Raw genomic sequence first — 24,165 nt, 5'->3', positions numbered from 1 at the left:
AGATGCACTTGTAAAAGAACTACTGCAAAAAATGTATTGCAGATTTTAGGCATAGGTTTTTAACATGTGTAAAACTGCTCTTTTAAACAAGATTTAGCCTGTCTTCTAATTTGGAAAGGCTGCTACTCATTCTTGAACTTGCCTACAGCATTTATTGAATTCTTAGTTTCCTACAGGTGTGGTTCTGATTGTGATACTGCCTTTACTAATATCAGACAACGTTAACAGCTCCCTATTTGTCAGTAGTCACTTTTTGGGGGGTGGGGGTGGGGACCATCCAAAGTCTGCTAGAGCACAGATTTCTGTTTATATGGTCCTTGTGACAGAGTTGATGGCAGGCTGCTTACCCTGTAAGGCAACGTGGTGTGTGTACATTTATGGGTCATGGTGAAGTACATCAACAGAAATAGAAACCTTAGCAGAAACCTATTATGATGAGGGTAGGAGAATGAGTATTAGACATTAATGGCTTTCTGTCAGGCAGCTGTCATCTGAAGTGGAGGGGAAATACCCTACAAAGTAACACCGTTGCTGGAAAGACAGGATATAAAGGGATGAGCTGGATTTGCAAAGATGTTTAGGGATCTAAAGATATAGCTAGGTATCCAGCAGGATTTTTCAAACCACTGAAGTAAGTTAGGAGTCTAATACTTAGTGACTCTCAGTGGAAAATAGGTAGCAGCTCTGTTTTGGGTCTCTTAGACCAGAACATGCCAATGTGTATCTTTAGGCGTTTTATTATCATTGTACGTATGGCCTCTTCTCTGATGTGAATGTTTGACAAATCCTTCAGTAGCAGTGGTAGATTTAGTGGCTACTTGCTGGACCTGAGTTCTGGGATACAGTGCTTCTGAGTCACTTGGGACAGTGTAAATTTATTCTTTACACAGGTTTTATTCAGTTAAGATTAGTGTTCCACTTAGGCTGGAATAGCTAATTCTGTTACAGAATATTTTATTCCACAGCTCATAACTTTAAGAGAATGATCTATCTATAGACATTGAGATGCTGTCAGATTGTACTAGGTATTCCAAGATTGGGAAGAAACTATACTGAAGACATTATAAGAGAATAAAAGTACTGGAGATTGATCCTTCAAGCTCCTTTAATCATTGACTTAAAAACAGGTTGTTAACAACCAACCTGGTGTTACATTTTTTGCATAATCAATGCACTCACTGTTCTAAAGAAAAATCTCTACTTCAAGGAAATATCTTGTTCATGGAAACCCTTTCCTCTTATACGGTCTTTGTTTATATAAGGCCTGGGTGCTATTGGTAATCTCTGGAGTGGTATAGACCTGGTAGCTTGGTATCTGTGCCTGCAAACTGTTGAGCTAGATGCATGACTTACCCTTTCAGTGCCTTCTTTTTATGTAACTGAAATCATAACTTCATTTTTAGGGAAGCCCCACTGATTCTGTGTGCAGGCACATGGATGTAACCCATTAAGACGCTATCACTGGTGGACAGCTCTTAAGGTAAGCAGTAATCCATCTTAAAAAGGAGCCAAGAAGTGTTTATGCCTGCAACCTGGAAAATGAACAGATGAAGGCAAATCCTGGTGACCTAAGAAACATCTGATAAATTGTAATCTTGAAAATATTTTTCAGGCAAACAGTCACCTAACTGGTTTCCATCTGCAGCATTTGATTTGAAATCAGTAGTTCTGCAATTGTGCAAAAATTTTAAAGGTTTATATCCTGACCTTGATTTCTTGTAAATACTTAATTGTCAGATGATGCAGTAAAAAGGATTATCATTTAGGATGGTCCCACTGGAATGTTTATAAGTATGAGAATGCATAATGTCTGTATTGTCCATAAATGTATATAGAAGTTAAATTCAGTTACACAAATGAATTCCTATCTCAATTAAAATCTAAAGCATTTCAGTCACCATACATGTTAAAAAGGATTCAAATTACATTATTCTGAAAAATTTCACCGACACCTTTAGAAATAATATGGACCTTTAAAAATAATATGGACATTTGCATGTATGCATGCATAATCGTTTAAGGTGCTAAGGTGCTTATCATAATTTACTGAGTGATTGCAGCCCATGATAGGAGGATTTTGGCTTATAAAAATCCAAACTTTATTCACCACTCTACAAATTCGTTGTAACTAGAGTTTAATCAGCATATAAAACATAGACGTGTTCAAAACCTTACTTTTGTTAGGTGACAGCACTGCTTTTCCAATATTTGTAGCCATGCAGGTAGTGTAGCATTTGCTAGAGCGCTTGCGGATAGGTTAGTAGTATTGCAGGAAGCTAATCATTTTGTGGTAAGCAGAATAAGGTGGGGAAATGCAACTTTTCAGTGAGCAAATTTGACTAAAGCATTGAGTCAATTTCTGTGATTTTTGCCCGCTGTAATATGAAAAATACGCAGAGCGATCATTGATTGGCAGTTGAAGTGCAAGCAGCTTTGGGTGAAAAATGGAGGCTATTTAACAGCATGACTACTCTGTAGGGCAGGGCAGGAAACAAGGATGCTGTTTCCAGTTGCTGCTACTAGAGGTATAACATGCTGCTGAAGCTTGTTTTGTGATTTCTCAGTTGGCTGGTCTGACTAGCAAAGAGGAGAATGCTACTAGTTTCAGCTAAAAGAACTACTACTTTAACTCAAGCAAACCACTGTCAGTGCTTTGATGCTAAAGATTAAAGCTTCAGTGCTCACTGGCAGCCATTAGGGGTTGAGTACTATTGAGCTGAGTATATGAAATAGTTGCTGTATAATTATCTATGTTGGGATTTGTTTCTGACGTTAGATTTGATATCTCTTGAAATCCTGCTGTATGATCATTGACTGTAAGGTAGCTAGCATTTCAAATGAATTGCTGATTTTTTTATGTTGTCTTTGCTTCCATATGGAGGAAGCTATTTCACAGAAAGAGAAGTTAGTTTTTGTAGTACATGGTAAATTTCTGGCTCTTATTCACCTTGTTCTTGCAGGGAGATGAGAATCATTTCACTCAGTTTATATCCTCATTTGAATTCTAAAAATTGTGCCTATACTCATTAATTTTTTTTTTAATAGTTGGAATAATGTAGTTAAAAAGTGGGTAAATAACTTGCCTCAGTTCCTCTAGTCACAGAAATACACAGCCAGTCCCTTAATAAAAAGAGCATTCTTTTTACTCCAGTACCTGATCCCCTCTTTATATATATTTTATACAGAAATGCATAAAAAGTCTCAGGTTGGTTTTAGACTTGCAGTATTGACATGGCAGACAGGCATGAATTCTATAAGTAATCCTCACAGAGTTACTCCGCCTGTAACCCTGGTTCTTTTGCAAGGGCGCAAATCTTTTATTTAATTGTCTTCCTGATACTATCGGGGCAGTTTTGCATAGAGTGAAAGGTGTTCTCATTAGCGGAGAGCTCCAGCTTTACTTCCTCTGCCGATCAGTAACCAGGTAATGCTGCCTGCAGTATTAGCTTGCTGTGATCACTTTAACAAGGTTTAACAAGACACTGCCTGCCTTTTGCCGTTTTGTAGACCATGAGTTGTTTGTATGTGGATCTGCTGGAATGAAAGTATCTTATAAATGTAAGATCATTATCATTAGATTAAATTATTTTACTTGCAATTATTTTTAATTCTCAAGCTTTTCCTCCATAACAGTTTGGACATCATTTTTATGAAGGGATTTCCATTTGCAGATCCCTTGTTTCCTTGCAGAGTCCCCTGAAGCATGCATATTCATAACTTCTTTGCAGGTCAAGGCTCTGCCTTGTCCTGCTTGTCAGAAGGCTTATGACTTTCCTGGATTTCCAGTGGAGCTTGAAATTGGTAGCATACTGATGTTCTACCAAAGCAAGCATGGAACTCAAAATTAACATGGCTTTTATTTGTAGCTTGTTTTGTGCATGGTCATAATCTATGACATTAGTAGCATGCTTCTTGCTACACAGTTGTCTTAAGGCAAATCTATACAGTGTTTTTGAGGAAGAGCCAGCCAGATCTCACCAGTTCCTGAGGGGGATCTTTGCAGCCATGGTTAATACGGCACTGAGCCTCGCTAGTGCAGCTTCCTGAGTGCAGTTGATAAAATCTTAGCCTGGGTTCATAGTTATGACTCTGTGGCTTCTAGATGACTTGAGCATGGACGGAGATTGCCCAACAGAAGACAGCATTGATGTGAGTGCAGAGGGAATGTAGGAGCTTCATATTTGGCTCTGTGTTCTTTAGAATTGTTTTTTAATAATTTCTTAATGGCAAATGTAGACAAGGTTTTTATGAGAGGAAAATATTTGGAAGAAGGTCAAATTTGGAGCTTTTGATCAAGTTTTCCTGCTAATGTCCTTTTAAAAATATTTGACCTGAACTTTATTATTGCTGCCACCCACCCATGGTCCATTCCTTCCTTCCCTTTTCTTGATACCACGCAAAACAGTTGTCTGCAGCCAGCAGAAGCCCTAGACCCTACTTGGGGCACACTGGAACATTATGCCAGTACTTTGTCAGTAATGTGCTTGTGTTGTCACTAGATGTACCCTCAAAGTGCAATTGGAATTATTCATATTGTCCTCGTGCCTCAACGTTACAACTTGATGGATAATAGAGGTTGTGCATGTAGAAGTGCTTGCATGAATAGGATGGTTGCATTTAGTGATTTGGCAGTAAGTGTATCATACTGTGAAGGGGCCATCCACTGAAGAGTTGCAGGTTGTTTGTTTGTTTTTTTGATTGAAAGATGTAGAACTTGAGGGAAATTCAAGTGGATCCACTGACAAATGCAGGGGACTTACCGAGAAGAAAGTAATCCTTACAAGTTTGTAGCTTTCCACTTTTGACCGTAATTCCCTCTTTTCAGGTTCTTTATTATTCACTGCTGTTGATTGAAGAGTCCTACCTGTGTACACAAGCACTGTTACTGTGTTTCAGATAAAATGTATATTCTGACAGTCACACATAAAAATGACTGATTTACTAGAATTAAATGTAAGCAGAACAATGACTACCACAGATTACATTCAAAGGGAAGCATTTTATTGTTTAATTTGTATGAAACCTGCTGCTGATGTAATCTGGTGCTTCACCTGGACATAGCAGAGTTTAAATGACCCTTATTGATTTTTTTTTTTTTTCCCCCCTTCCTCCAACTCAAGGTCTCATTACAGTAGAAGCTGATGTGTGGCAAAGAAAATTATAGCAATAGATGGTTTGGGGACCCCCATAGCAAACACATAATTGTTTCTGTGCCTCTCTGAAATAGTTGTCTATCTTCAGCTATAATGATACACCAGAGAAACAAATCAAAACCTGATCAGCTCAGTACCAGAGTTTTCCTCTTAATCAAAAGAATATATTCTTGCTGCAGAGCCAGTTGCTAGCTCCAAGAAAGGCAGGAAGGCGCTGGCTGTCCCTCAGTAGCATTTCCCTGCAGGAGTGCTTTTGATGGATGTGCAAGGGGAATACCATCTGCCTTAGAGGTGGTAGAGGGAGCTGTGCAACATAGGACTCCCAGAGGGTTTAAAAACTGTAGGACATTAGGAGGTGTTGAGGAGAGAGTGAGGAAGGGCAAGGGGAGTTTCTTCTGCAGAGAAGCAAGCTACTAGAGCAAGGTGTGGATGCCATTTGTCTTCTGTATTTCCTATCATCTCAGTATGCCCTGGTTATTACCTCTGAGGATTTTTACTGGACTATCTTCTTCTTATCCCCATAAGTCATTAGTAACTTATGCTATGGCATCCTCTGTGGCCTCTGCAGGCTTAGCTGTAATTTAGGTCACACTACCAATATGCTAATTGGCTGCTTCCTCCTGTTGTCATTTACAGACTCTGTAGGTGTCTTTGCATTTCCTTTCTTTTGATGAACTTCAGGATTCTACAATTTTAAAGTCACACCGTTGTAAGTGCTCTAACAGGAAGGTCTGGGCTTAGAAATGTAGCCCGTTTTCTTGATAAATTGCTCTCTCATGCAGGCTGCAGAGCTGGCCTCTGTAACTGCCTCTACTGGCCACTCAGATCTCGTGGGGTGTCTGTTGCCTTTTAGCAGTCTCCTTCTGGTGTTGTTTAAAAAAGGAGTTTCAGCTCCACTTGTTCTACTACTATTTCATGCTTCCTGGAGCATCTGAAACTTGAGGTGCCTCTCAACTGATCCCTGCTACCTGAGAGCACAACTTTGTTGATGTCTGAAAGAAAATCTGACTTCAATAGCAAATTATACAACTGGAAAAGAATCAACCAAACAAAAAGGTTCTGTGGGTATAACGTACACTCATGCACAAATGCTATGGAAGAATGAATATTGTTAGTGCTGGTAATTGCTTGTATCTGTATAGTACAAACTCTAATCATAGGCCATGTTGTATTATTTAGTGGTCAGGAAGTCATCAACTATAATTCTCCTTATTAGCATAGGTCTGAAATAGACAACTGGATATGGGAGTCATTATGTTTGGGAGGATTAAACAATAAAATGCATATTGTAAAGCATGAAGTCACTATGAGGGTGCTTTAAGACTGTGAAATAGTGGAGCATTCAAGGACACATTCTGCTCTAAGGAACCAGTAGGGCAGTTTCCTCCATCCTTTAGTATAAGGTGTCCCCTGGAAGCAATGTGAATTGATACTAAAGCTTCATAAGCAACAAATTGTACATGCAAGTAGAAGTATTTATGGCATCAGCACCTATACCAAATAACAATAAGAAGTGTGCAAGTTCAGTCTTCACCTTCTGTGCAGCTGAAATCAACAGAAAGAGCAAACATTTTTATTTTACACCGGAGTTAAGGGTGATGTTCAATTCATGTTCAAATGCTGCGACCTCTAGATTTTCTTGTTTCATTACAATACTTCTTAAAAAGACTTAATAAAAACCTCAGTTCCCATGATTACTCCTTCAGAGATGTCACAGTATATCCCAGCTGCAGAGGAAGTTCTGCACAGCATTAATTATGCACTGAAAATGTAAAGAAAGCACTTGACTTTTTTCCCAGATCCATATTATGTTGTTTTACTGCCTTTTTTTTTCATTATTTTTATTGATTGAAAAACTATGGTTTGAAAACTTGTTCCAGAATTTTCATTAGGTGTATAGGTTTTTCCCCCTCCCATAGATAAGGGCTAAAAAGAACACCAATATACTGTCTCTAAAGATTGTTTAAGGCTATATCTGAAGGACTGTAACTTAACATGACTAATGAGATCATTGGTAATTATTTCCTGTGCTTCCTTTCCTGGAAACAACACACACAGTAACGTTTTGTTTGTCCATTGATTGCATTATTATTAAATAAGACCCGAGTACAACAAACATGATACAACATTGCCGTTTCACAGCATGGTCAGAAGACTGTTTAATTCTGCGGTATGCTCAGGGGCTAATTATGTTTGAGTTCTGGTGCATACACAGAGCTTTAGCACCATTCAGGGCCAGTTAGCTTAACGACCCTCAATTCTTTCAAAAAGGTGGAAAGTCTCATATTTTAAAAAATAATTAGCTGCAATAGAAACCGTAGTAAATTTGGCTTCTAACTATTTTTATGCAGCTGTGCTAGGCCTCCAAGAGTGGTATTCTCATTTTATAAATCAGAGAACTAAGGTACAGAAATAAATACCAAGTCATAAGGGGAATCAGTAACAGAGCCAGTGATAAAAATGCACATCATCTGATACAAAGCCCATCTTTCTCCCATGATTCAGAGGAATTTAGCTGCAGGAAGCTACAATGCATTTTTTCTGCATACCGTGAAATACTTACAGAAGCAGCAGCAGAATGTAACTTTTCAATTAATTTGAAATTTAATTTCAGGTGTCACGACAGATGGAACAATATACATAATGAGCAAAGGAAGTTGTTCTCTTAAGTGCTTCTTACCGAATAAAGAGTAAAATATTTCAAAGAGGTAAAGGGGAACCTGCTAACAATCCCCAGCTCTTCCTAAAGAACAAGCTTGCTCACACTCAGCAGAGAGTCCTGTTCTGAACAAATAAACAACCCCTAAGTGAGAGCCAGAGATTAACTACATTCCCCTGTGAAGTTTCCAAAGCAGCAGCATCTTTCAGGGGAGTAACTTGTCTGAGAAGCTGGCAACATATACTTAGTTTCAGTGATGTAGATCCTAGCAAGTCCACAAATAGAGGGAGGATCCTTTGTTACCTCTATTAATGCTAGAATTATTTTTGAATAGACATCCCTCTTCTTTCTGGTCTGGATCTCCATCCCTTGCAGCTGCATGCAGCATTAACGTGAAGATACTCTGCTTGGCCAGCATGGAGCAGTACTCGCACCGGATGGAATTCCATACAGAAAGCTGATAAAAGGGTGACAATATAAATTGAACTGTAATATGTTATTTGCATACTGCAATTGTAGGAGCACTTTGCAAATACATACTGTGCTTCCAGATTTGTAAACAGCTTTCATTTAAGTTAATAACATATTGACCTATCAGCTAAAAAGAGACATTAGGAAGGACTCCTCCTGCTTGATATGCTGTATTAAGTGTCACAAACCGCTGTTGTAGTAAGGTAAGTTAATTTGGAGTGATCAGCTCTCGTATTATGCAACCTAGGCATGGAATTAACAACGTCTTTAAAATAAAGCTTCAGGACAGCAAACATTGTATAATGAAAAACAGAGAGAGCTCTTTGTCTCCTAAATTCAGAGATTAGTATTAGTGCTAGTTCTGACCAGAAATGTTCACAGCTCCCAGTAAAATTATGTCTAAGAGGGTGTACTAGCTCTTTTTCATGAAGGAATATAGCTTTGAAATTTTCCCGTGATAAATAATTTTTGCCTTTGTAGGTGGATGGGCACTTGGAGTGATTCTGAGGCCAGCCAGTTGGCCTTTAGGAGTGCTTGTCATGTTCCTGTGCTCTGACTCTGTTGGCTAGTAGTAACACGAAGGGTTGTTTGTAAGGCAGATCAGTAGGGCAGAAAACACATGTCTAGTTGGGGGAAGGAGACTGTACAGGGGAATGCCCAGTAGGATGGGAGGGACAGAGTAAGAGAAATTACTCCAGAATTGTTCAGTTGTTCATGTGAGTAATCATACTAAAATCTCTAAGCAAAATCCACTGAAGCGGCGAGGGACTGTAATTTTCATCGACTTCAACATGAATCAGAAATGCCCAGTTTCTGTCAGCATTTGAGCTCCTGAAAATTCAGAGGAGCAAAGCCTGAAGGTTTAGGTCCTTTCTGAAGGTTCTGTTTGTTGTCCTCTCACGTAGCAGATGCCTTTGGAAACCAGAGGGTGGTTTTTTTTGTCTTAGAATCGTAGAATACTTTACGTTGGAAGACACTTCTGGAGGTCATCTGGGGCAACCCTTGCTCAAAGCAAGGTCTTCAAACCTTTCACAACATCCTTATAAGACTGGGCATATGGAGGTAGTTTGAAGTTTTGTTAGGTATGACTTAGTCATAAACATTACGTAAACATTTTCTTTTAGCTTGAGCTAAGCAGTGAGTGGGGAAAAAAACACCTTCAAATCCTGAGCACTTATGCTCTCTATGGCTAACATATAGCACAAATTTAAATATTAATGTTGAAAGACAATGATAATAGCTGGTATGGTAGTTACTGTTGTTATAACTTGTGATTCTTACTCTTGCAAGCATACCAGGCAATGAGCAGAGTGCTACGGCTCTTGGGAATGGAATTTCCAAAAGCTAATATCTGTGGAAGGGCTTCAAATCACAAAAAGGCTGGATAAATAACCGCAGCTAGTTAAATCGTTGCAAACTGATTTGCTAAAAGAAGTATGATTTTTCTACAGCGTGATAGCTGAGTATTGTAAGTCTTGAGTAAGCCATTTTTTGACTTTACAATCTTTGTTAGTGTCATTAGAAACAGCATGCAAAGTCAGATTTGCACAGCTGTTCACATGTAAAGGAAATGAAGTTGTGTAACATTGCAGAAATGATGACCCAAGTGTAACACGGTGTTCTTCTAACGTGCGCGCAACTGAATCAAGCGAAACGTGAAATGCAACAATAATATCTTTAGTATTTAAGAGAGGGACCCTACTTGAGGACATATTATTAGTCTTACTTTAATCAGTGTGTACAAGATAATTAGAGAAGAAAATGTCTACCCTGTGGAAGATTAGTTTAGATATAAACACTCTTTAAGCAGAACACCTGCCTGCGTTGGCAACTGTAGCTACTGCAAAAATTAAACCTGTCTCCTTATTTCTAATCACGTCATTAATATATTTGATGAAAGATATGCATAGTAATCATTAATGCTCTGAAGAATAAAAGGAGTTGAAGTTCATTAGCTGGGCATAAGATTTCTGAAAGCTATACATTTTAAAGTTTTAATGTATAGCACATTATGAGGCAGCTCTGCTCTTTCTTTTGCTGGTGAAAATACAGTAATTCCGTGGTGACCTATGGTTATATGAAATTAAGAATGGCAAATGTTGGGCAGTTGGGTGACTCACTTTTTGCCATATATAGATGCTGTAAGTAGTTTGAAGCATATCAAAAGTAGGGCCCGGATTCTCTTTAATGCCATTTGAGTCAGTTGAATGAGCAAATGGATGGAGACCCTGCAGTGTAACTTTCAAATACTGGCTCAGAATACTGTCTTAGCTAGCAAAGGTATTGTCCTGATTTGAGCTCTTCATGGGTTAAACACTTCTCCACTGAGCAATTCTTCTGTTATGTTTTCATCAGTATTTTCATATGCAGTTTTGTGACTGTGTTGCCAAGTAAAAGATCTGAAAGCGTGTAAACGGTTGCATGCAAGTTACTATGCTAAATTTGGCATTCTATTAAATGTATAAAATATCTGTTTTTCACCTCATGTAGGAGAACCATTTTGTAGTCAAGAAAAGAATACAAGTAGAATACTTCAGTATTGCTTTACAGATCTGGAGTATTGCAAAAGGATCTGACCTGAGAAAGAGGCTTAGTCTCTGACTGTCAGCTGCCTAGTCTGTCTCAGTCCAGTCATCAAAAAGTACTAGTTGCCTCTTTTTTTGCCATAGCAGAGAGAGTGGATTAGAAATAGCATTTGAATGGAAGAAGCAGTTATCACAAAACAACTGCAAAACCAATATTTTCACCTCAATATTTTATCCTGAAATAAATAAAGCAGAAGACGACGACAAAGCTTGTTCTGAATTTGTGCCTCCACTCCTGATATCTAGGGAAGACTAAAAGAAGTTTATTAGTGAGATCCCACTCCCTGATTTTTGTGGGGTGGGAAGGGAGAAGAGAGGAGAGGGGCAAGGTTCATGATTTTTTTTTTTGGATCAGATCTGGAGCCCAACTTAGCCTCATCTGTAGTTCTTAGTTTGTCACATCAGTCTTTCTTGTTTTGTGGTAAATAATAAAAAGTTAACAATACAAAAACAAATGGTATCAGGTTACAAACTTAATTGTTTGAACTGTTTGTTCAACAGCTCATGTTTGAGCTGTTAAATGAATATATCTGACAGCTTTTGGGTTGTGCTTAGTTTGTGTAACATTTAACATAAAAAGATACCACTTGTGCACTAAAGAACGGTCATATCAAATGCAAAGCTTATTGAACTCTGTAATTTTGTCTCTATCTGTTGCCTAATTAGGTCAAACATACTTCAGTGTTGTCCATATTGATGCTTTTCATCCCAAAACATTCCGTGACACACTGAGTTATTGATGTAGTGATCCTGTAAAGAGATTTGCCTCTGGAATGCGGGAGAAGTTTCAAATAGTTAAGACCTGAACTGTTGGAAGAACTCTTAATCAGTGGGGGGAAGATTGTCTCTGTTTTGCACAGCAAGAATGGATGATAAAACAGAAGGCGCTAAGTGGAACTGAACATTGCATTATCCCCTTAGAATATATTTCTCTTGTGCAGTGAGTCACTAAGCAGTAAACCTTCCTGCTGAGCTGTCTAAAGGCTACTGCCAAAAAATGTATAGCGTATATGTAACCAGGGAGAAAAGAATTCTGTCACTGTTATATGCTCTATATGTCACGTTTTCGTCTATTGTGTATCGTGGTAGTAACTGATACAGGAGAACAAGAGAGAACAAGACCTGGTCTTTCACTGTTTCCTCATGGTTGAGATTAGCTGGGTGTTTTTCCCTCAGTCTCAGCGTTTATCAGGAACATTAAATCTCTTACTCCTATTAGAAAAGAAATGATAAAATAGGATGATGCAAGTTGTAGAAGGAGACAAAGAAATTGTGCTCAGAAAGCTTCACATGTATTCTTTCTGGTTCCATGGCCAACCTGATACCTTAGACACACCACTTTTAGTTTTAGGAAGATGCTTTGCTCTGGATTCATGGTGCCTGAGGTGGCCAAGTTAGGCATTTGATTGCTTTGATCTTTTATATGCAGAGACATAGGCCTCTCTACCAGGTCATGCGTACCTTATGTAAACATTGAAAAAAGGGAGGAGGGAACTAATGGCACTTTTAGTTGATTCTCTTTTGTTTTGGTGTTACCTTCATTGTGTTGTTTATAGCCATGGCTCAGACAGATAGTCCTGTAGCAACTCATTCAGGTTCTGTGACTGATGGATAATGCATCTGCTTCCTCTAAATTGGCATGCTAAGATGAGAATGTAAGTGTCTACATAACTGGAGTCAAGAATATGCATTTAGCCCTTGCTTGGGTAATCAATCTCACAGACTCAATAGGAGGCATAGTACAGAAATAGCAGGAAAGAGAATCTGAAAAGATGTGGGATGATTTCTTTAGCATAAATGTGGTTTCATGTCACTTTATTTCCATGATTCACTATGTCTAATATAAACTTAAAAGGAGAAGAGGACTGTTTTTATTCTGAGGGTGGAATTAAATAGGAATAAATTTAACAGGATTTTAAGCTGCAGAGAGCTATAGTGGAACTTTTAGGGGGAGTTAAGTGTAACGTTTATTCTGTCATTCTTGACTTAAAAAATAAATGCTTCAACCTTTTTATTCAGCAAGGGCACCAAAAGAAAGGGGGAGGAAGAAGAAAAAAAAGGGTCATTGGGTCATTTTAACCCTCAGTCTCACTCTATATAGTTCTCTTTTTTTACTATTCCTAGAATGAGCTGAACACCTCTTGGAATACATAATAAACGTAAATTATGACCCAAACAGCTCCCACTATAATGCAGGTAGAGGTGGTAATGGAAGCAGGCGAGGAAATTGAGGAATAGGCAGTAAAAATAGAGCTTTACTTAAAAAATAAAGTTGAGTCATGTTTACCAGTGTATCAGTGATTTATCCATATATCTTTTAAGCTGTCTATTAAAAATGAGGAGTTTTGCACTGAGCATATCACCTTGCTTGTCTGGTGCCTATGCTGCAACAGTGCCTAGAGGTCTCAGCTGGGACTAAGATCACGGTGTGCTGGTATGGTACAAATGAGGGAAATTAAGCCAGTGCTTTCCCAAGAGAGCTCAGATGAAAAAAAATCTACTGTGATGACATTTGTGGTTAGTTCTCTGTGGACACATATTTAAACTGCAAAAAACCTAGCTCCTATCAAAAAAAATATAAAATACAGAATACCTCTTATTTCTGTTTTGCAGATATCTTTATCTGTATTGATGTATGAAAGAAGGCAGCAGGGTAGTCTACTCCAAAACATCCACATACAGAACATGTTTATTTTATTTGCCTTTCCCTATTAATAGTGGTTGTGCTTGGATTTGTTTTTATTTGTCTAGCACATACTACAGTCAGTTCTGAGCACACCCATTTTGTAGATTTATCTGACCAGTACTGAAGGGCAGGTGTATCTGTGGCTTTGTTCTTTCTCTCATATCCTTAACACTTGGGAAGGGGGTTGCAATTTGAGTATTTTCTGGCTGCAGGACTCCATCATTGCAGGCTTTTTTTCTAATTCCTCTTTACATTCGGCTCTGAAATCCCACTGGATGCCAGCGCAGCAGTGCTTTAACTTCTGAATATTGAAACCAGCAGGTATGGTGAGACTGGAATATTCTAAACAGAACAGAAGAGAGATTTGATGCAGTGTATAATATCTGGCTCTGTATGTGATGATTTGGAGAGAAAATCACTTCTGAGAGTTACTTAGGATACAATTGTTTGTGGAGAAGGGACTATGACTTCCAAGGTATGTGAAAACTTTGAGGGAGGAGAATGGTGATCTGCCAAGGGCTGGAAAAAGGAAAATGAGAGACATCTCTAGACTGGTAGCTCTGCTTTTAAGATGAGATGGGTCTAATTCTAAATCCTGAAATATTTCTTAGCAAGGGTATAAGATGAGACATTTATCAGAAGTAGACAGTTATGGTAAAGTATCTGATTTGAGTCCCTGTCTGCTGTACAGTGTGTAGATTATTATGCTAAACGCTCATCCCAGATAGATTAAGTTGTTGGTTGTAATATAATCGGACTGTATGTTATGGCCAAAGGTTTCTGTAACAAAGCGTGACATTCAGTGGAAAAAGAAAAACTTGGTAGAAACTGCATGAGCATATAAAATAGGTTTGGGTAGGTCAGAGAGGCAGAAAGAGGAGTGTTTCTAGGCTAACATACGATAGCTTCTTGTCAAGCCCCTGGAATTAATGCTTTGCTGGAAAGTAGACACACATGAATGTGTATTGGTGTAAGGGAAAAGAGAGAAATAAAATACAGTCCAGAAATAGTATTCTGGAACAAGGTGTTTTTCATCTTCTTGGTTGGAAGAAATTGCTGAGTAGTAACTTTTCTACAAAATCAAGGGAGGCCAGCTTTGACATAAAGTCTCTATAGGGAACAGTACAGAACATGATATGGTAAAGAATGATCTTAAAGGGGTTTGTTTCCTTTTCTTAGGGGGGCTATTGAAATAGAAAACCTACCTGGGCATAGCCAAAAATACGGACAAAATAGTTATATTACTGATAATCTTCCCCCGAAACACCTCTCTCAGTTGTCTGACAAGCAGGAAGAGAAATGCTAATTCTGACAATAACAATTGTTTCCTTGCTATACCTAATTTCTTTGCATATTTAATTCACTCTGCATCTTAAAATAGCTTTCTGGTGTTTGTCTAGGTGGCCTTTTGTTGCTTTATCTGTTTTTGAATTGGTTTTTTGCAAGCTTTCACTCACTTGCGTTTTACATCAAGACCTGCGAGGATAAGGGGATTGTACCTCTTCCTCTCCTTACTCTGCTTCCTTTGCTTCCTCTCCTTCCCCTCCAAAGCATTTTTTTTTCATGCAACATTGAGCTCATCAGCTGGGTTTTTTAATAGTCCAAAGGGAGGAGTTTTGTAATGGAAGTTGGGAAGCAATCCTGTAAGACAGTTGGCCTGTATGACTAATCAGATAAAGAATTCAGACTGCAAAATAGCAGAGCCTTCATGCTTGATTGATGATAACAGCAACCAGCTGACTTACTGCCCTTCCTGCTAGCATCCTCTACGCTGTTAAGAGAGGATTTCCAGCATTGTATAATAGATTTGTCCTAGTCGGCATTATGCTGGATTTTGTTGCACGTGACGTCAAAAACAAAAGAAAAGGAGATCATGCTGGATGATTCCTTGAATTTCCTCAGAAATTAGAAGTGGAGGAGTCTTGACCTAATGCTTGCTTGTCCCCTACCTGCATACTTCCTCCAAAGAGGTGGATTAGTAGCTGTACTCAGCACAGGGTAAAGAATTTCTCTTATTCCGAAGGACCTTTACCATGGAGCTTGTTTTTCTTTGGCAAATTTCCCAGAGCATAGGCAGGGCTAATTTCTTCGGCTAGTAGCAGCTATTCTCTTTGAGTCAGGGCTTATGAAACTGGCGTTATACATAAGCCTATAATTCACAGAGTGAAATAAAATCTCTTTAATGGAACCATTAAGAAAGGAGGAGGAAATACATTTGTTTAATCTAAATGTAACTTCTTTTATTTTGTCTTAAAAGACTGCAAATAATGTTCAGAAAACCCTTTTTTGTCTAGTGATATAAACTCAATGTATTATACACAAAGCCATGAATCATACTGTTATGTTGCAGCAGCAAACAGGTTGAGGCAGGAGAACTTTCTGTTGCAAGGAGAAAAATGAACATTTTCCTGAATGAAATCAAAATCTGTTTATGAATCTCAGGAGAGTCATTCCAGTCTCCTGTTTTATAGGCAAGTAAGGAGCCAAGAATATGTATGTTTCTAATACATACTCATAGTGATATATTTTTAGGGACACTGTGAATCAAGGGTGTCTGAACCCTAGATTATGGTTTGAAGGATGTGGGCTGATTGATCACGTTCTGTGTCACTGCAGAAGCTGCTTTTTTTTTTTTTTGCTTTGTTTATTTGTTTTAATATATATAATTTTGATGACTGTTCTCACTATAGCTACTAAAACAGAGGCAAAAGAAACCTAAAATGACATCTATCAATTGGATGCTTGATTTAGCCTTTTGTAGACAGTGTTTGGAACAGAACGCCATTGAAAGCATAAGCTCGTATTCAAGATATCTCTGTAATCAGACTTCAGTTGCTGCATTGAGATATGTACTCTGATTTATTATCTGTAGAGAGAAATTGTAAACTGTAAATAGCTGGTGATTCTTTCTGTCGAGAAGCTGAGCTTTGTGTTTTGACCTAGAACTGAAATGCCCATTGAACCTTACTGCTTGAGAGAGCAGTATTAAGATACAGTACCGATTTTCATTTGAGTCTATATGCTGAAAATGCATTGTTAAGTTGTTTGCAGTAGGGAACTTATTGTGTGAAGAACTAAAATAGAAGCTGCCAAATCATTCAGTACTGACAGAGTAAATGGCATCAGTAAATGATTAAGTTTTTGTTCTGTGACTAATTCATCAATGGCCGTCCTTCTTTTCTAGGTCCGTTATTGATAACAAAAAGATTTCAGTATAAAAGGGAACTTTACCTAAGGCTAATAGCCCTCTCTTCCTGCGTACTTCAGTCCATGTTGCCACAACCTAAGCCACAGAAATATAATTACAATGTCGAATGACTGGAATTTATGACACAGTTTGGTTTTGGGAAGTGAATTTATTGTTTGTGATGTAGAGACCCTGCCTAAGTGGCTGAAAGCTAGATATCTGTGCCATGAATGATAGACAGCCCATCCCTAGCGACTTTGCTAATGGGAAGATTGCACTGCACTACGTGTTGTCTGACCATGGTTACTCATTCATATAACAGTTTGCCTTCTGATCTACTTGGCACATAAACTTAACATCCAACTTAATATAGAAATGAAAGTTGGGTACTGTGTGTTAACCTGCAACTGAATCTAACAACCGTCTTGATGATATCATAAAATACAAACCAAATTCTGGTATGTAGTTTAAAATATACCAGACTATATCTCTTAAACATTTGTGTGAATGTTCTATATTTATAAATGTGCATTATCTAAAAGATGCAAAGTTCTCCAATGTTTTTAACTCCTTATTTTCCATCTACTATGAAATGCATCTGCAGAATCTATTTATAAGCAAGGTCTGAACTGGTGAACCTGGCTTATGCTGTACCTTGCAAACAGATGCCAGAGATAATCCATCAGTCCAGTTATAAAGACTTCATAAATTTGGCATGGCTTGGATGCTGTATATTCAGTGTTGTGCTAGATCAGTAGTACTCCATGCTTGACATGTGCTTGACATGCGGGAAAAATCCCAGATGTAAAGCCTGGATGGAGCAAGGCTTGTTCTGGATCTATAACCACTATGAAGATGGAATTTTATGCCACTTTGCCCAGTGGAAGCAATGACACAATCTACTTGCTACTCATTTTTTTATATTTTTCAGGTTAGGCATGTCTTATAGACAGCTCTGAATGGCAAATTAATTTAATACGAGGCTTTTGTGATGGATTTGGTCTCCTGGGGCTATGACTCAAAGCAACTGATATTTAGCTCGTTTAAAGTTGAAACATGCCCAAGCCTTTGGCTCTGGTGAGCGTTTTGACTGCAGAGCTCTGCCCTGGAGGAACAGATGAGGCAAAGAACATCTTGTCGTTTTCATTTTTGCTTTGGGACATAATCTGGGGATAGGATTGTAGTCCTCCATTGCTTTGGTGAAATGAGAACCTTAAAACAGAGTCTGAAACAAGGAATCTCCTCTAACCAAAATGTTAGACTCCAGTGGAACAGTCATCCCGTCAGAAGGGTTAGCTCTGGTGTTCAGTTAGGAGTAGAAGGAGGGAGAAAAAGGGATGCGGCACAAGAGATGTGCTGACTGGAAACAGCAGTAACACCCTTATAATTCATAAAGAAACTTTACTGTCTGTTAACAGTAGCACTTGCAGTTTGTCAAGTGAACAGCGTTCCAGCAGCCACCAGGAGCCAGTCCTTGCCCTAGTGATCTCAGAGCAACATGTCCCTCTGCAGGAAGGGATTCATTTTCCATTTATGTTTACTTGCTGTAATACCCTATGGGGAAGTGTACAAACATGAGCAGGGTCCTTGGGGAGAAGGCAGAAAGGATGTAGGAGAGGGGAAGTATGATGAACTATACTAGATTTGGGATTGTATAGGAACTGTTAAGAAATTGTGATATGGTAAAAATCTATTTACCTGTTTATAGTTCCTGCACCTGAAAGTGAAAATATAGTCTTAAAATATTGCAGAGAGGTCCAACCAGTAGAGAAACTGATGCATTTTCTTGCTATGCTTGCATCCTTGAGTGTTTCGCATTTTGTCCATTCCCGTTGTTCTTTTCGCTTGTAGAGATCTTTAAAAAATCTTTCATTGGATGTCTATGCTGAATCTTAATCTTCAGAGAAATCTTACAAACCTAAAAGCTGCATCTTCCTGGTTAGTCCAGATACAGGTTGTTCTACTGGAGTCTTCCTGATTCAAACAATTTATGAGCTCTGGGTACTAAGACTTAATTATTATTAGATTGAAGTCCACTTGCACCATTTTTGGCTCTGAAAAGCGTTTGATCCAGCGGTATCATCAGAAAGAAACACAAAAGGCCACTGTCCTTTATCTGAGGACTTCTATTCCTTTTTTTCCTTCTATGAAGTGTCTTCATATTATTGTCTCAAAGTCCAGTACTTCACAAGTCATTTCCATCTCTGCCTCAGACACTTCTTATCAGGGAAGGGACACTTAATATCAGCTAGCACTGATTTACCCGTATTAATTTCTTCTTACTTAGGGTCTGTCTATTTCTGTTCCATAGTTAAAAACTATTTTTAATATTTAGAATTCAAGCTACCCTGGTTTTGAGGAGGTACATAGGCCACAAGATTAATGCATCAAATGTAATTTATTAATGAATTCAAAGCTTGCTTTTTGAAATACTTTTAAAATTTTTACTCTGTTAGTTATTCTGTAAAAACTCTGTTGAAAAAATTGTTTGTCCGAATACTTGAGGAAGTAGAGATAGCATGAAAACTGCTGAGATCAATAAAATTATATAAATAAAAAATAATTTTTCAGGCAATTACTCTAACTCTCCTGTAGTTATAAGACTAAAAGACACAATACAAATTCTGCTGACACTCTAAGTCATCTCTTAAAGGATGGTCGTTTCAAAGAAGGTCTACCCAGATTTACTGGGCTACTCAGTGGAACCTGCTTCAAGGCACTAATCTTGCAAAATATTTAATATTAAACAGTAGCTTTACTGTCCTAACCTGCTTTTGCTTTTCTGTCTGCTCATGAGTTGCAGAATTTTACAAAGAAAAAGAGTAGCATGAATTTTATAGAGAGAGTCTTGCAGTGTAGCTGAATGAGTACTGAATTAAATAACAAAAAATATTACTTTGCTTCTTTAGCAGAGGAGATATATGAAACCCATGGAAAAATGCCAATCTTTAATTAAAAATATTAAAATCAAGGCAAGGTTTTATATTCTATCTTTTTTTTTCTCAGGCCTTCAGTGAACGTTTTGATGAGTAACACTAATATCTCCTAGCTATCCTATGATTTTATGTGCTCTATAAAGCCAGGCGTATGAGAAAAATGCTGGGTTACTTGAAGTATACATATTCAGTGTATTTGCCAGAATATCGGCAACAGTTCATCATACGTGAATGTTTAATAGAAAACTAATAATTAACGTACTCTATTAGTATGCATTACTACTAGCAAAGGGTTTGGCTGGGTTTTTTTCTTCATCCAAACAGGCACCAGCCATCCTTAGAATATTGCTTGGATCCGCCAGGAGAGGGCACCTGTCATCCAGAGTGGGCAACATCTCCCCCAGTGTGGTGCCCATGCCCCTCCACCACTGGGCAATTCCAGAGCTGTAGCAATTTCAGGCATTAGCCCAAAGAAAGGCTTGACATTTTTGTGGGTTTCGAAGGTAGGTGGTCTGCTCTTAAGGGTGGACATTCTTTATGACAGTTTGCCTAAAAAATGTTAAGTGATCACTCTAAAAGGGAAACCTTAAGATTAACTGCAAGAGTTTGTCTTCATCCCCTTCTGTCCTGCCTGGGTCCCTGGCAGATCTAATTTCATTTGTGTTGTGTGGGGTTAATGGCTTGAAAGGTACAGGGGTATTAATAAATAATTCTTAATTACAAGCTGTACTGAATTGCTCAAAGAGGAGATAATATCTCTCTATGACGATATTGTGCATAACGCAGCTAGACTACTAAGTTGTAAGGGATAAAATAATAATTTGCACAGTCAGATGTTTTGAAGCCACAGAGGCAGGTAACAAGATTTGAACATCATTGATCCATCTGTTAGCAGAACCTGAGTACAGGCAGTGAGTTCAGCAAAATAACCCACTGTTATGTCAATTAAATCTCTCTAGTAAACAATCCGAACAAGTTAAATTCTGCTTTAGGCATTTGATGCATGTTTCTAGAGCAGTAGCTTATTTACTACTAGACAATTCTAATGATTAAATATTGCTTGGTATCTTATATCTTCAAAGCACTGTCAAACAAGACTTTGCAGGGACTGTTGCATTAAATATCCAAATGATTCCAATTTTAGAGATTGTTAAAATAAACACTTAGCAAGCTCAGTTTTAATCAAGAGGCAAAAATGGAGAAGTGTTTGTCTTCCAAGCGCTACCCTGCTTGGACCACTATATCTTGGACACTGTCAAACATGAATATATATTACATATACTGGAAAAACAGGTGATTTTAGCATATGAAAATGACTAATTTTTTTCTTTCATCATTTTGTTTTTGTTTTTTTTTTGTAGTTGGTATCAATACTTGAAATTGCGACTGCATGCAGGAAGTGGTGCTAGCTGAGTTTTAGGTCTTCTCTCTCTCTCTCTCTCTTGCTCTCCCCCCCCCCCCCCCGATGTCCAGTTGTCCAGTCATAGACCAATATTACATTTACATTTTAGAGACAGGGATTAATAACCCACTGTTCAAGATTTTGAAGCTACTGTGAAGGATAGGAGTTAAGATCCAAACTTAATCTCTCTGTGCTAGCTTTATTAAACTTGGTTCTTCTGTGTTTATAGAAGCAGAAGGACTCATTTAACTCATCACAGAGACACATTACAGGACAGTGCCTTACATTAGCTTCTTCCATTGTGAAATGCGCACGAGTCAGGATGTTTAGAACTCCATGTTTCTATTGCCTTATGAAATTCCCAGGTGATGTCTGAGATTGCAGTGAACTCAGTTTCTTTCTTGTCCTGGAGAACTTCCAGAACAAATTAACAAAAGTTGGTTGCAGGCAAGACAGACAGCTTTAGAGGACCCATCTGATGTACAAAATGTCATAAAGACTAGAACTGTCTTAGTTTGTAATCTGAAACTACCTTGTATTTATTTTTTTACAACATATTATAACATAGGACCATATGGCCTATCACTGTTTAGCTTACTGAAAATACAGTGTACTCCAATATCTGGCTCAAGTTTCTCTTCACAAGTTCTCTGCTTCTCAGGTTGTCATGAGAGCTTACAACTCAAACTGAGAAGAAGATCTTAAAAAAAACAAAACAAAACAAAACCCTCTAGGCTCAATGTTGTCGTGGGAGTAGGATAAATCCAAAGTCACTTTACCAATTTCTCCAACAGAAAACTAGTCTAATGTATTACAGGGCATATGCAGAAAATTGGAAAATTGATGCCTTCATTTGATGCCCCAAAGTGTTCAGAAGCATCCTCAAAATATGTAATTTACAGTTCACCATGGATCATATAATTCCCTATATTACCTTGCAAAAGACATCTTTTGACTGCAAGACTGATTCAATGATCTGTCTGGAAAGTAGAAATTGCAACATGTTGGAGGGAGTTAAGGAACATGTTGCTATGCAGCACTACAATATTTGGACTGTACTACAGATGCTTGCTGCTGCTGTGATAGAACATCTAGATTCGTTATCCAGGATAGTAGTCTAGACTCCTTCTAGGCATAACATTATCCTGAGAAAGTACTATGACTGTTAAGTTTGCCTCTACTTGCACTTCTTCTAGGCATCAGGTGTTAGCCACTGTTGGAGATTAGGAGTCCAAAATACTGGAGTAGGTGAACTTCTTAAGTCAGTCTTTATAATTCAGTAGACTTGCACTGGAGTTGAATTTGTTCCAGTTCCTACATATATTTTTAGGTATTTTAGTGGAAAATATCACACCCTCGAACTATGGCCTTGCAACTGTGGCACTCACATGGCCACTTCTTTTGAGTCCATTGGGACTAATAGGGTGACTGTGGGTCACAGTTCTGCATCTGTTCTTTTCTCATTATTTAATTCAATGTATTAACTCACATAGCTTGTTATTCAAAGTGAATTTTATGTATCACTTTCAAATACGAAGAGGGGGAGTACTTCCCTGTGTAATGAGAACCTCTGCCAGTACCTGTTGTCCTGAGCAGTATGTTTAATAAAGAGTGGAGGAATTTAAGTCTGAGGACTACCTATGGTAAATGATTCTGAGTAAATTAGTATAATAAACTGAAAAGAAAACATAACACTTAGAATGATATTTTCAGCTTTTTTTTCATGTGTTTCTGGACAAAGACTTGTCTAGCAATAGAGCTATGGGTGAAGGTGGAATAACATTTCAAGGTTATGATTGGATAACTTATATTACCAGATAAGATTCAAGATGGACACTGTACCCAGCTTGTACCCCATTTGATTTGACTGCATCCTCTTTAATGAGATGAAAATATAAAATGATCAAGTTTCCACCTGCAGACATTCTTGGCTAAACCAGGAAAAAACACTGCCCTGCCCCTGAAATTAGTTTAATTATTTCAATTTAACTGTGGTTTTAAAAATTCCCACAGTTTTCAGGTGCAGCTTGACAGTTTTAGTTGCTTTTATTTTGCTCCAGTGTTCCGCTTCTGTAACTGAATAAGAGAGTGACCATATCTGATCCTACATTTAGTAACTGTGCTTGATTATGTATGTAGGTAACTGCTCATCACTGCTGTTGTTTCCATCAAACCTTTACCTGTACAGTGGATGCACACAAAAAAGTAAATTTTTGTAAGATTTAATGCAAAATGATTTGATACACCACACGTCCCACAGTATTTCCCTCTGTTTATAGCAGGAAGTACCTGTGTCATAACTATTGACTTATTAATTGCAACTGCTATCCACTCAACATCCAGCAGCTGAGTTAATTGTGAAGAGCAACATACCAATCTATTCTTCCTATGTTCTTTCCATGGTAATGGAAAATTCTGGTTTTATTATTGCTTCAGTGTGCTTTCAAGATAACAATGAAACTGCTTTCTTACTCCTTTAAACAAACCAAAACACCAGAAAACTCTCCCTTCTTCTCCCCCCCCCCCCCCCCGCCTATTTCTATACTGGATAAAGTATTTGACCTAGTTATGCTTCTGTGTTACGTTGTTCAAGTAAACAAAATATTTGTGGATTTCTTCTATTCCCAGCTTTCCAGATTCAGCCAATATAGTTTCTTTTAATTGATAATTTAAAAAATCTGATTTTATAACAGACTCAGATGATGTGATCTTGCTAATTTCTGTGATATAGAAATTGTAAAGTTAAATTAGAAAGAATATTGTATACATTGAAGTGAAATAACTGAATTGCAAGATATACAGAAAGTGCATGAAAAATCCATGTGTTCCTCTCCTAAAACTCTGTAAGATTTCAGCAGTAACACTATGATTCAAAGTGCACTCATTGACATATGTAAGCCGGTATGTTTATCTAACGTAGTCACTCGAGAAAGATAAAAAGGTAACATCTTCATATTCAGTTTCCTTGCTCAGGCAGTGCATACAGCAGCTACTGTTCCAATCAGCTGGCACTCACATGCGTTAAAACTACAGGTAACTAGAACTACAGGTGCTAAATTTTCAAAGAGGCTCTAAAATTGACATCA

General features: G+C 38.0%; 1 protein-coding gene across 19 annotated transcripts in view; it reads left to right on the top strand.

Moving 5' to 3' along the window:
- ARVCF (ARVCF delta catenin family member) overlaps positions 1–24,165 on the top strand; it is a 305,859-nt gene that overhangs the window by 73,155 nt on the left and 208,539 nt on the right. For 7 of the 19 annotated variants that reach the window (XM_068911536.1, XM_068911534.1, XM_068911529.1 and 4 more), the window contains one exon: positions 1,404–1,480. The exons of 11 other annotated variants lie outside the window; for them this stretch is intronic. The gene's annotated coding sequence lies outside the window, so the exon portion shown is untranslated. Of the gene's footprint in view, positions 1–1,403; positions 1,481–24,165 lie in introns of those variants that run through there. One more of the 19 variants, XM_068911525.1, reaches the window with a different exon arrangement.

The sequence above is a fragment of the Struthio camelus genome, chromosome 17 (assembly GCF_040807025.1).
Source record: "Struthio camelus isolate bStrCam1 chromosome 17, bStrCam1.hap1, whole genome shotgun sequence".
In the NCBI taxonomy this organism is placed as follows: Eukaryota; Metazoa; Chordata; class Aves; order Struthioniformes; family Struthionidae; genus Struthio; species Struthio camelus.
This window is presented reverse-complemented; position numbering and strand designations above follow the sequence as displayed.